The sequence below is a fragment of the Thamnophis sirtalis genome, unplaced genomic scaffold (genome assembly GCF_051295495.1).
Source record: "Thamnophis sirtalis isolate CommonGarterSnake01/CBP01778 unplaced genomic scaffold, rThaSir2_p1.2 scaffold_14, whole genome shotgun sequence".
In the NCBI taxonomy this organism is placed as follows: domain Eukaryota; kingdom Metazoa; phylum Chordata; class Lepidosauria; order Squamata; family Natricidae; genus Thamnophis; species Thamnophis sirtalis.
This window is the reverse complement of record NW_028261394.1, coordinates 38,508,288-38,520,884: the sequence shown is the minus strand read 5'-3', so window position 1 is coordinate 38,520,884 and position 12,597 is coordinate 38,508,288.

Genomic DNA, 12,597 nt, shown 5'->3' with positions numbered 1-12,597 from the left:
GGGAGGAAAAAGAGAAAGAAAGGGGGAAAGGAGAAAGAAGGAATGAAGCAAGGAAATAGAGAGGATAGAGAGGAGGGAGGGAGGAAAGAAGTTAGGGAAGGAGGGAGGGAGGAAGAAAGGAAATAGAGAGAAGGATAGAGAGAAGGCAGGGAGAAAAGAAGGGAGGAGAGAGGAAATAGAGAAAAAGGCAGAAAGGAGGGAGGGAGGAGAGAAGGAAGGAAAAGGGGAAGAAGGAATTGATTTAGCTCATTGACCTCCACTCCTAACTTCAGCAGTTTGTTCCAGCCCTTATTTCAGCCATTCTTTGTGTAAAGCTGTTCTCTATGAATATATTGGAATCCTTAAATTCTAGTGCAAATACTGGGGTAGTTACAAAAGTAATGGTAGGGCTGGTAAAAAGCCTAACTCCTGCATTTGCTCTTGCACGCTTCTGCCACACACTGTCCCATCCTGATGCGTGTGTATTTTTCAAGAGTAAGAGTTAATTTCCCACATCCTGGACAAGGGTGCCAGAGTGAAAGTCCCTTCTACCCAGCTAATTCCATAAACCCTCCACTTGATATCTCTCCAAGAGCTTTGGGCTGGGGGAAGCCTGCTAAAAAACTATGGTCCTAATAGCTACTCTCACTAATCCAAAGGGTATCTTCTGAAAGGAGAAATTCCCTGTCCAGGTCTTTGTTAATGAAACCTAGAAGAAAATTCGGCAAGGCCTTATGTTGTGGCAAAGCCCACTTGGCAATTTTTCAGTCTCTTATTAAAATTTTCCCATTTATTATGGGAGATAATAGAGAAGGATACTGTTGGCATTCCTGCTTTCTAATATACATCTTTTTGGCTGCTCTACTACCTTGTAATCAGCCCACATTCTCTATTCTGAAAAAGCTCTGGATGACAATTTCCTCCTTAAGTTTTATATGAATTCATTAGCAGCCAGGGAAACTGTAAGGTAAAGGTAAAGGTTCCCTTTGCAAATATGTGCTAGTCGTTCCCGACTCTAGGGGGTGATACTTATCTCCGTTTCAAAGCTGAAGAGCCAGCACCTTCCAAAGATGTCTCCGTGGTCTTGTGGCCGGCATGACTAAACACCGAAGGTGCACGGAATGCTGTTACCTTCCCACTAAAGGTGGTTCCTATTCTTCTATTTGCATTTTTACATGCTTTCAAACTGCTAGGTTGGCAGAAGCTGGGACAAGTAACGGGAGCTCACTCCATTATGTGGTTCTAGGGATTCGAACCGCCGAACTGCTGACCTTTCTGATCGACAAGCTCAGCGTCTTAACCACTGAACCACCACGTCCCTTAGGGAGACTGTAGACCCCTAAAAAAATAGCAGTAGACTTATATACCGCTTCATAGGCCTTTCAGGCCTCTCTAAGCGGTTTACAGAGAGTCAGCATATTGCCCCCAACAATCTGGGTCCTCATTTTACCCACCTCGGAAGGATGGAAGGCTGAGTCAACCCTGAGCCGGTGAGATTTGAAGCGCTGACCTGCTGATCTAGCAGTAGCCTGCAGTGCTGCATTTAACCACTGTGCCACCTTGGCTCTATTAAAGATATTGTACAATTGTACAATTAAAGATATTGTACAATTGTAAAACTCACACATATTCTGGCCAATTTAAAATGATAGAGCTGCAGGAATACCTTCCCTCTAGCCCTGGAATTTCATCGCAAATTCTCTGCTCTATTAAAAAAAAAGTTCTTTGATCAAACAGACTCTTACAAATTAAGATTGAAAGCAGATGTTCATTTGGTCAGTAGTTAGCTCACTTTGGCTAACCTTGAAAGTTAAGCAGGATCAGCCTTGCCTTTCAACCCTGAAATGGCCCTGGATGAGGCCATCTTTACGGCTTCAGGGTTGCCACAAGACAGGGAAGGGGAATATAGATAGCTGGGGTTTTGTAGTCAAAACAGAAAGTTTTCCTGTCAGAACCAAGGTCATTTCAACTGGTGGCTGGAAAGAGGAGGAGTAGAGTAACCAAGCAACTGTCCAACTCCTCTATTGGACAATGTGACTGATGACTGGGGGGAAAGGGGGGATTTTTATTTTTTTCAATAGGTGAAAACCGCAGGAAATTTCAGAGTCGGTTTTCACCAGCTGTGCCAATATGATCTATCTGATAAATTGTTCTTTGAGGAATCTCCCTGCCTTGGAGTTCTGCTTTCAATGGGTGCATGGCTTGGAACCGTGACATTGGCTTGTTCACGAATGAGGCACCATCAGAAAATCCCAGCTCTATAGGTTGCACTGGAAAGGCAAAAACATTTCTGGAAAGCATCAGTGACAATCTAATGCAAAGGTGTTTCCAAGAACAGCATAAAAACAGCCAGACAAAAATACTGCTAACATTAGGGCTGTGGAAAGTGACTTTTATTTACTGCTCAAATAGTAAAATGAGCAAAAAATAATAATTTAGTGATTACTTGAAATATCTTCTGAGATTTGTTTGAAAAATTAGTTGGGAAAAAATAAATAAAAGCCTGCTATTCTATACATCTTTGAAGTGAAAAATAAAATATGCGTCAATGAGCATCTGCTAAAATTTCATTGCTCTGTCTGGTAAGTCTATCCGACTCCTTCGATAGACTTTTTTGCCATCCATCTCATGCTGCAACATGAGAGATCTCTTTAATTTAATGAAATTATTCTGTTTTTGTTACCAGTTTATCTAATACCTATCCTTTTCCCTTTCTAATTTATGGAGAGGAGTCAGTTAATCATCCCAAGTCAGGGAGAGAAATGACATCTTTAGCATAAACATAAATTATCGATTTTGAATACAGCTTTCTTTGGCAGGGTTGGAAACAAAAGCAGAAATGGGAAAACCGCTCCACGGGATGAAATCATTACCCTCTTGGGTTGATCTTCTCCTCTTCCTGCATGTGATGCTTCTGTGGAGAGGGCTGGCCAAGCAAGGAAGCCATTTGGTAGGAAATCTTCTCTGGTTTGCCATGGTAATGTTAAGCACTGCTTTAAATCCTTGGCATATAATGGCCACCCTTTGAAAGGAACACTGATAATATCAAGGTAGATTTGATTCAAAGAACTATAGGGACATCAGGCAAGTCAAACCAATGTTGATTTGATTTTTATTGGATATGGATGGCAACAGGTGGTGTTTTGTTTTGTTTTTTGAATATGTAATTTTGTGATCTTTGTGTAGACAGTCTATGGACATTGCTTTATGTAAGGGAAGGAATATTAACAGATAATAGTTGGAAAAATCATCTAGTCCAACCCCCTGCCCCAGCAGGAGACCCTACATCTGCCTCCACCTAGGATCGAACTCACAACCTCCTCTTTGTGAGGCTAGAGCTCCAACACTAGGACACAGCAGCAGGTTCTTTGATAAGAAGGAAGCCCAGTGGTCTATTTACTGTCAGGGTTCCAAATAGCATCCAAAATTAAATCAGAGTCTGAGGCAAAGCATTCCTCAAAGTTCCAATTTATTAAGAGAGCCATGTTGGCACATCTGGGAAAACCCAATTGAAAGTTCAACATCTTGCCCCCACACCCAAAAGTGGCATGACATGGTCCAATCTTCCACTGCCATGCTGGCAATTCCACCCATCCAGTTCCGGTGAGGTGCAGAGGTGCAAAGACAAAGGATGACCTTGGCTTTCTAGAAAGAATGTTGTTATGGCTACATAGCACCTAACTCCGTACAATCCCACCTCCCGTTTTCCCACAATAGAAAATGCATAGTAGAATAATAGAAAGTGTGGCAGGCCAAAGATCCAAGAGAAAAGATGGCTGCAGGCCTGACATTTAGTTCCTCCAAATTGACATCACTAGCAACAGAATGTCCCAAAGATTTTTTTTTTCCAAAAGCAACTGGACTCCCTTGATTTTTCCTTTGAAAACATTTCTCTTCTCACACAAGAAGCTTCTTCAGAACTGAAGGATGAGAAAACAAAATGTATTAAGGAAACAAAACCAAGAAACTCCAGATGCCTTTTGGAAAAAGCACCTTTGGGACCACAATGACCTGGATGATTGAGAAGCTCCACAGGCACTAGCAACAGAAATATTATGGATCCAGTTGCATTGAGTGGCCTGTCCTCAAATTCACCTAAGAAAACAATGTTGCATTTTCAAAACTGGATGCCATTAGAAATGTTTACTTTTCTAAAATGTGCAATGCAAAGCACCATTTCAGAAGAATCCTCATTAGTGAAAAGTCTCCAAAAACGCACATCATAAAAATCACTTTCTAAGATGTATTACATTATGAAAAAGGATTTGCAAAACTGCAAATAAAAATGCAGAGGCTTGGAGAAATGTGCCCCAGTAGTAGTTTAGATGTTTAGCTACTCAAATTCCCATTTAAAAAAAAATAGGAGATGGAGAAAAACCCAAAATTTGCAAAAACTGGGAACCTGTCAGATCGAAAAATTGAAATAAAAATAAAATTACAGCAAGCCAATTCACATAAAGGTAAGGGTTAGGTTTAGGGTTAGGGTTAGGTTTAGAGCGTTAGCGTTACGTTTAGCATTAGGTTAAGGGTTAGCGTTAGGTTTTTCGTTAGGTTAAGGGTTAGGTTTAGGGTTAGGTTTAGGGTTAGGTTAAGGGTTAGGTTTAGGGTTAGGTTTAGGGTTAGGTTTGGGGGGGTTAGGGTAAGGTTTTCGCTTTATTTTTACATTTTTCGATCTTTTTCGTCGCGCTGTGATGACGTCACATACGCGTTTTCATCGACCGCGCTTTTGTCTACCGCGGTTTTGTGGTGGAACCCCTGTCAGATACTTAAACTATAGCTTTACCTTGGGTCAATCTGATGTCATAAAAATCTGTATGTCGAAGGACGTGTCTCTTTAACTTTCCATACAGTTGTTGAGAATAACAATGCAACGCAACTCTGCTTGATTAATAAAACATCTAAAGAAGTTTTCTCTTCAACTAAAGATGTTGGGTCAACTTAACCGACATTTTTGTCAATCTCCTTTTTGGAATGGACAAGGAAGAGGAAGAGGAGGGAAGGAGGTAGCTCAAAAATGAAGCATTATTATTCCGTGTAATGACTTTATAATGAGGAGTATTGTCTGTATTATAGGCATTTGGTTTTAACACCTAGCAAGAATTTGATCTTTTATGCATGAGAGTACATAAAATAAATATGGCTGAAATCTCAGATTGTGACTTCAGCATTATTTTCCAGAGCCATTTAATTAAAAATGGAGATTCCCTCTCATCTAATGTCATAAAAAAGCAGGAGAGAGAAAATGAGAGGGAAGCAAAGAACAATTAAACCCACCACACAGCAGTAGCCCCCCGTGGCATGAAGGAAGACGCCATAGGTGGACCCTGTCATGAAACCGCTGGGTTTTATCACTGTTTAATGATTTGTTGCACTATTTATAGGATAAACAATAAATCTAACATGATTCATCATATTACCCAATAAATCATGGGACAAATCATTAAGCAGCGTGATAAAAATCAAGTGTTTTAGAAATAAGTTAATCTAGGATGCCAATGTGTAAACTAAACAGTTGCTTAAAAACCCTATTTGCTAATCACTTTTACATAAAGGAAGATTGATGATTATGTAGATTAAATGTGTGCTTATTCCTATAACCAGCTGATAATCACATGTTCCTTGCCTGTCTGCTTTGAAAGAAAAATCAAAGCTAAAAAGTCTGCTTGAATAGAAAATATGGAGAGTTGTTTGCTTGCTATTCAGAGACCTCTACTTACTAAGAGTTCACCCACAATGTTCTCTGGGCTTTTGAATGACAAAACAGTTAATTAAATGTGCAGCAATGGGAATGTCTAGCAGAGAGGATATTTTGGCTATAAATTCTGTAATATCCTAATTAACACTTTCATTAAGGCTTGATAGCTGGTTCCAACGCAGCTTGGTTCTTCAGACCAAATGTAGCTCTCTGCCTTGCTTGCTTGTGACAAGCAGTTTTATAGCTTCCCTGCCCACAGAGCTATGCCGCACTTTGAATTATCCTTAAGGGCTCCACATCACACTTGTGGGTCCAATATCCTACATGACTGGTGCAATTCAACCCAGGGTCCTTAATACCCATTCTCCAGATGGACTGTCCTCTGAAGGCTTAACTAAAGATTACTAACTTAAATCTTTCTGGAGTCAAAAGTTGCTTCTCGTGAGTAAAATAAACCTATTTGTTCCTTCCCAAGGACGAGTTGTGAAAGGAAATAGTTTTAAATTTTAATTTTGAAATATCTGATCTCTTCCAGAAGAATTTTTTTTTGCTAGCAGATAGCTTTGTTTCATCTGGTTCGAAAAGAAAGACGCAAGCTTCAAGAAACAGTTTTTGCCCAGGACGCTACACTGGTTGATATGTAAATTGGTAAATAAAAAAGTTTCAGTTATTTTAATGAACAAATCCAACAAAACAGAGATGATAGCAATAGCAATAGCAATAGCAGTTAGACTTATATACCGCTTCATAGGGCTTTCAGCCCTCTCTAAGTGGTTTACAGAGTCAGCATATCGCCCCCAAGAACAATCCGGGTCCTCATTTTACCCACCTCGGAAGGATGGAAGGCTGAGTCAACCCTGAGCCGGTGAGATTTGAACAGCCGAACTGCTGAACTGCAGTCAGCTGAAGTAGCCTGCAGTGCTGCATTTAACCACTGTGCCACCAATAGCAGAAAAAAATGGTTTTGTATTCTCCAAGATTTTCTTCTCTGCACCTCAAAAGGGAATATTAAAATTTGGACATTTTTCTTTATCTAATTCTAAGGCAACATTATAGTTGAGCTACCAGATCTAATACTGTTCTTGCCTACCCTTAGTTAATCAGTATTGGAAGAAAACCAACCTTTAAAAAGAGTGGAGGATTTTCTTAAGAGATGGGTGATCTTGAAACTTCATCTGGGAAAAAAACCCCTGAAAACTATGAGGGAACAGTCAAAGTATTGCTAAGAATTCCCCGCCTTTAGAAGAACTTCTTTAGAATCAGCTTGCTTCTCTTGGTCCTCTAGGAAGAGTTGGAAAACAATTGCCTTTTTCATATATAAAATCAACGTTAAATTTTCTATTGATGCATTTTATGCAGCTAATTTTACTTCTAATTCTTATAGTTATCCTCTAACCATCGATAAAATGATCCCCATATAATATAATAATCAGTTTGTTCTTTCTCTTTAATTGCCAGTGTTAATCTGTTCGTTTCTGCACATTCTAATGTTTTCCTAATCACATTCTCCTCTGTGGGACTTGTTACCAGTAAGATTGGCAAAGATGTTCAAGGACAAATCAGTTAAATGTTGGAAATGTCACCAGACGCCTGGCTTGTACTATCATATATAGTGGACATGTGTAGAAGCAAAAAAAAATACTGGACTAAAATAGTGGTTGGAAAAGATGATATGACAATATATATATATTTAAAATCTAAAATATTCCTGTTGGGGATTCTACCAGAAACCTATAGTAAAGAAAATGTATATTTGATTATTCATGTTATAATTGTAGACAGCTAGAATTGTATTTGCACAAAATTGGAAAAGCGAAGAGATTCCCATGGAGGAGAAAGTTACATTTTCATGGGGCATTGAATAGCCTTCCTCTTTGGGAGTTATCTGTCAAGCATGTCAGAAGCATAACTTTGGGTTGATGATGGTTTTCTGATTTCAGGTAATTTGGGTTTCATGCAAGGAAGAATGTACTAAACCAAAAAAAAATGGATTAAAGGAGGATTCCAATGTTCAGTCTGGAATGGAAACCTCTCTCTCTTACTAGCTCAGGAATCTACTGCCACAAACACACACACACACACACACACACACACACACACAACTCAACGCCTATTGATTTTGGGGGAGGAAAATATTCAATGAGCATCTTTTCCATTCAGATCTACAAGACTGATGAAACTCTTAGGTTTTTCATGGTTTCACCCTATGTTGCAGACATGTATCTGGATCATCTTTTGGGCACATAGTAATCGGATTATTTGAACAGTAGATGATTTGGTGAGGAGATTCCAGTTTCAGAGGTAGGGGGGATAAACTCCCTTAAAATAGTAAATACTTTATATAGATCAGCAGACAAAGGTACAGTTACTGCTGTAATAAATGATGGTGCCATCATAAAAGGCTGGTTGTAGATGCTGCAGTAAGATATAGATGTAAGGAGATTTGAGATGTAATTTTATATTCTTGGGACATTACAAAGAATCAATAACAGCCAGGGTAAGCACTTGAAAAGAGGATCATATTTAAAACCAATTAAAGTGTATCTTTGCATGATTTCTGCATAGCATTTCCTGAAGATATTTTCATTTCCCAATGACGGCCCTCTTATATATGTTGGACTCAGTGGTGGGTTTCAAAAATTTTTAGAACCTCTTCTGTAGGTGTAGCCTACTTTGTGGGAGTGGCTTGCCAGCCATGTGACCGGGTGGGAGTAGCTTGTGGGCCATGTGACCGGGTGGGGGCAGCTTGACAGTCATGTGACTGGATGGGCATGGCCGACTTATAAAATGTGGTGAAACTCATTTAACAACGCTCTTGCTTAGCAACCAAAATGTTGGCTCAGAAACTCTGGCATTTGAAGCACGCAAGTCTTAAAGCTGTCAAGTTACAAGACCCTTGCACCCCTAACCCTTTAGAAAAAAAAAACAGGGGTGTTCAAACTTGACAGCTTTAAGACTTGTGGACTTCAACTTCCAGAATTCCTCCTCTCGCTCTTCATCTTGATGATGTGCGGGTGGGTGGGGGGAAGGAGCTGGAACCGGTTCTAAATGGCACTGTAGATTTGTGGAACCTCTTCTATAGAAGAGGTTAGAACTGGCAGGAACCCACCCCTGGTTGGACTAAACAGACCCATGTAACTCCTCAGCAAGCTTTATCATCTCCATCTTGAACTCCGAAATAACAATAGCACTTAGGCTTATGTACCGCTTCACATAGATGGTTATGTTACTTAGATTCTACTTTTACAGTATTTTTAGACCAATTCGTGTAGTACTAATCAGTGGTGGGATTCAAAAATTTTTACTATGGGCGTGGCTTGGTGGGCATGGCGGAGAAGGATACTGTAAAATCTCCATTCCCTCCCCATTCCAGGGGAAGCTTACTGCAAAATCCCCATTTCCTCCCGATCATATCGGAGTTGGGAGGCAGAGAATAGATGGGGGCAGGGCCAGTCAGAGGTTGTGTTTACCGGTTCTCTGAACTACTCAAAATTTCTGCTACTGGTTCTCCAGAACTGGCCAAAACCTGTTGAATACTACCTCTGGTACTAATAATATAGTAGTCTTTCGTTCCAGAAATTGTGAATGCTCCAACACTGGAAGCTTTTAAGAAGATGTTTAAGAAGATGTTGGATAACCATTTGTCTGAAGTGGTGTAGGGTTTCCTGCCTAAGCAGGGGATTGGACTAGAAGACCTCCAAGGTCCCTTCCAACTCAGTTATTCTATTCTATTCTATTCTATTCTATACTTGTGGGATAGTTTGGGCCAAGAGAAAGACTCTGTCTCAAATTCAAAGTCAACTTCAGGCCAATCTAACTGTCTGGTTACCTCACACTGATTCTCCATTGAAAGTGGCCAAGTCTCAATTTGTGGCACAAAGCTTCTCCACCCCATACAACACTGAGACCCAGGCATCAAACAGCTCACTTATGAAGACAGCTACTTCACATTTGGCTACCCGCCACTATCCTGTGGAAGGGTGGAGGGAATGCCAATATGTTAAGCTCTTGACTTCCTTTGCTTTCTTTCCACCTTCAGACAAAACAGCTTTAACAAGCAGGTCTTCTCCAACCATTTCTCACCACTTTTTTGTTTCAGTTGCATCCTTTATTAGAAGAGCATGATTTTTCTGAAGTTGAAAGTAGGGAGTGGGTGGGAAGAAGGAAGTGCTCCTTGCGTCATCAAAAACACTGACTAGTTCTCCCCAACCCCCCAACCCCAAATTCAAGGTGATAATCCAAGCCGAGCTGACAGCAAATAGTATGTGAGATGCATGATTGGCAATTTGAGCAATGCCAAGTGAAATGTGAATCTCACCACTCATTGAAACAAAGGAACTGAGCATTTTTCCAGTTAAATTAACGTGGGCTGGAATGAAACAGGAACAGACAGTTTAGAAGGAAATGGAACTGCAATCAGGGTTGGCCTTAGAGTTGCAGCCGTTGGTGCTCTCTTAATGGAGGAGTTAGACATGTATAGTTTAGAGTTGTCTAAAGAAAGTGTCATCAAGATCAATCCAAACTGAAAGGAGCAATTTCCCTTAACCTATTTAAAAGCATAGCCATACAATAGCTAAGCTTATACATCCTGCTGAGCCCCAAGCCTGCTAAACATGGTTTGATTAAGATACCAAATTGTCTAGCTTCAGATCCTTTGTTAATAGCAATAGCACTTATATATGCCGCTTCATAGTGCTTTTACAGCCCTCTCTAAGCGGTTTACAGAGTCAGCCTATTGCCCCCAACAATCTGGTTCCCCATTTTACCAACCTCAGAAGCAGTGGTGGGTTTCAAAAATTGTTGGAACCTACTCTGTGGGTGTGGCCTCCTTTGTGGGAGTGGCTTGCCACCCATGTGACCAGATGGGAGTGGCTTGCTGCCCACGTGACCGGATATGAAATTATGAATTAGTACTTAGGTTGGTCCAAGTAGCTGTTCAGAAACTCTGGCATTGAAGCATGCAAGTCTTAAAGCTGTCAAGTTACAAGATCCTTGCCAGTGGTGGGTTTCAAAAATTTTTGGAACCTCTTCTGTAGGTGTGGCCTGCTTTCTGTTTCCACTGGTGGAACCTCTTCTAAACCGGTTTGGTAGATTTGAAAAACCAGTTCTACCGAATAGGTGCGAACTGGTAGGAACCCACCTCTGCTCAGAAGGATGGACAGCTGAGTCAACCTTGAGCCTACTGAGATTTGAACTGCTAAACTGTAGCTAGCAATCAGCTGAAATAGCCTTCAGTACTGCACTCTAACCACTCTGGCACCTCGGCTCTAAACTATCAAAAGGGCCAAACCAAAGATTTGTAAAACCTGAGCATTCTTATCTATAGATCAATATAGATCTAGAGCAGGGGTGTCAAACTCAAGGCATTGGGGTGCTTAGATCCAGCCCATGGGGCCAGCCTGGAAACAACAAAGCACCAGCCTGTGGTGCCTCTGCCAGCGAAAATGGAGCTCAGAGGGGCCGTGACGGCTTCCTGCGGCCCTCTGCCAGCGAAAAAGGAGCTCAGGGTGCTCCCCAACAGCTCTATTTTTGCTGGCAGAGTGGTATCAAAACAAACTAGAAACAAGACAAAAGGAGAAATGTTTCCCCTTTTGCATTTGAGCATGCAAGAAGGGACAGGGAAGGAGAGAGGGAAAGAGGAAAGATGAAGGAAAAGATGGGAAGAGAGCAAGGAAGGAAAAATAAGGAAAAAGGGGAAGGAGGAAGAAGAAAGGAGAATAAAGAGGGAAAAAGAAGAAAAATAACCAAATATCTTCAACCATGATGAATGGAAAGGTACTTTAATTCTTACAATTGACAACAAGAGAAACTTTCTATGGCAAGAGTTGCTGGACAATGAAATCAGAGGTGGCATTCAGCAGGTTTTGAAGAACCGGTAGCAGAAATTTTGAGTAGTTCAGAGAACCGGTAAATACCACCTTTGAGTGGCTCCACCCCCATCTATTCTCTGCCTCCTGAGTCCCAGCTGATTGGGCGGAAATGGGAATTTTGTAGTATCCTTCCCCTGGAGTGGGAAGGAAATGGAGATTTTACAGTATTCTTATGCTGCCACACCCACCAAGTCATGCCACGCCCACCAAGCCATGCCCACAGAACCGGTAGTAAAAAAAATTGAATCCCATCACTGAATGAAATGAGATTTACTCAAGGGGTGTGGAATGAAACTATTAAGAACTTTGAAGGACCGAAAGTAATCCAGAACATCCATTTATTACTAGGGATATAAGTCATTTGCTGCCATCTTTAATTCTGCTTAGTATTTCACTTTCATCAGTTTAATAATGCTGGCATGAAAATGCATGCATGCTTCCATGTACCATTCAGCTAATGTACTCTTTCCACCTGCACATGTTTCCTAATGCATGTTTTTCTCCCAGTATTGCTTCCCAGTGCATTTGGTCTCTTCCTTCCTTCCTTCCAAGATTTACACTCTGGATACTATACAAAATTCAGTTTCATCTATTCATTAGGAAGTGAACAGAGGGAAAGTTTCCATTGTCTGAATTCCTTCATCAGCCCAGCAAGCGAAAAAAAAAACATGAATGCTTTTAGAGGGAGAAACTAAACATCTTGTGATATATATTTCATTCCAGGGATGCAATTCAGCAGGTTCTGGAGAACCGGTAGCAGAAAATTTGAGTAGTTCGGAGAACTGGCAAATTTGTATTTGTATTTGTATTTTATTATTTGTATGCCGCCCTTCTCCGGGAGGACTCAGGCGGCGAACAATTCAAGGGGGGAAAAAAGGGGAACATAAAAAGACAAAATACAAATAATAAAAGTAGACAACAGTCGCACAACCATACATGTCGAGAGGGGAGGGAACTCATCACCCCCAGGCCTGCCGGCAAAGCCAGGTTTTGACGGCTTTTCGGAAGGCCTGGAGAGAGGTGAGGGTCCGAATCCCTGCGGGGAGTTCATTC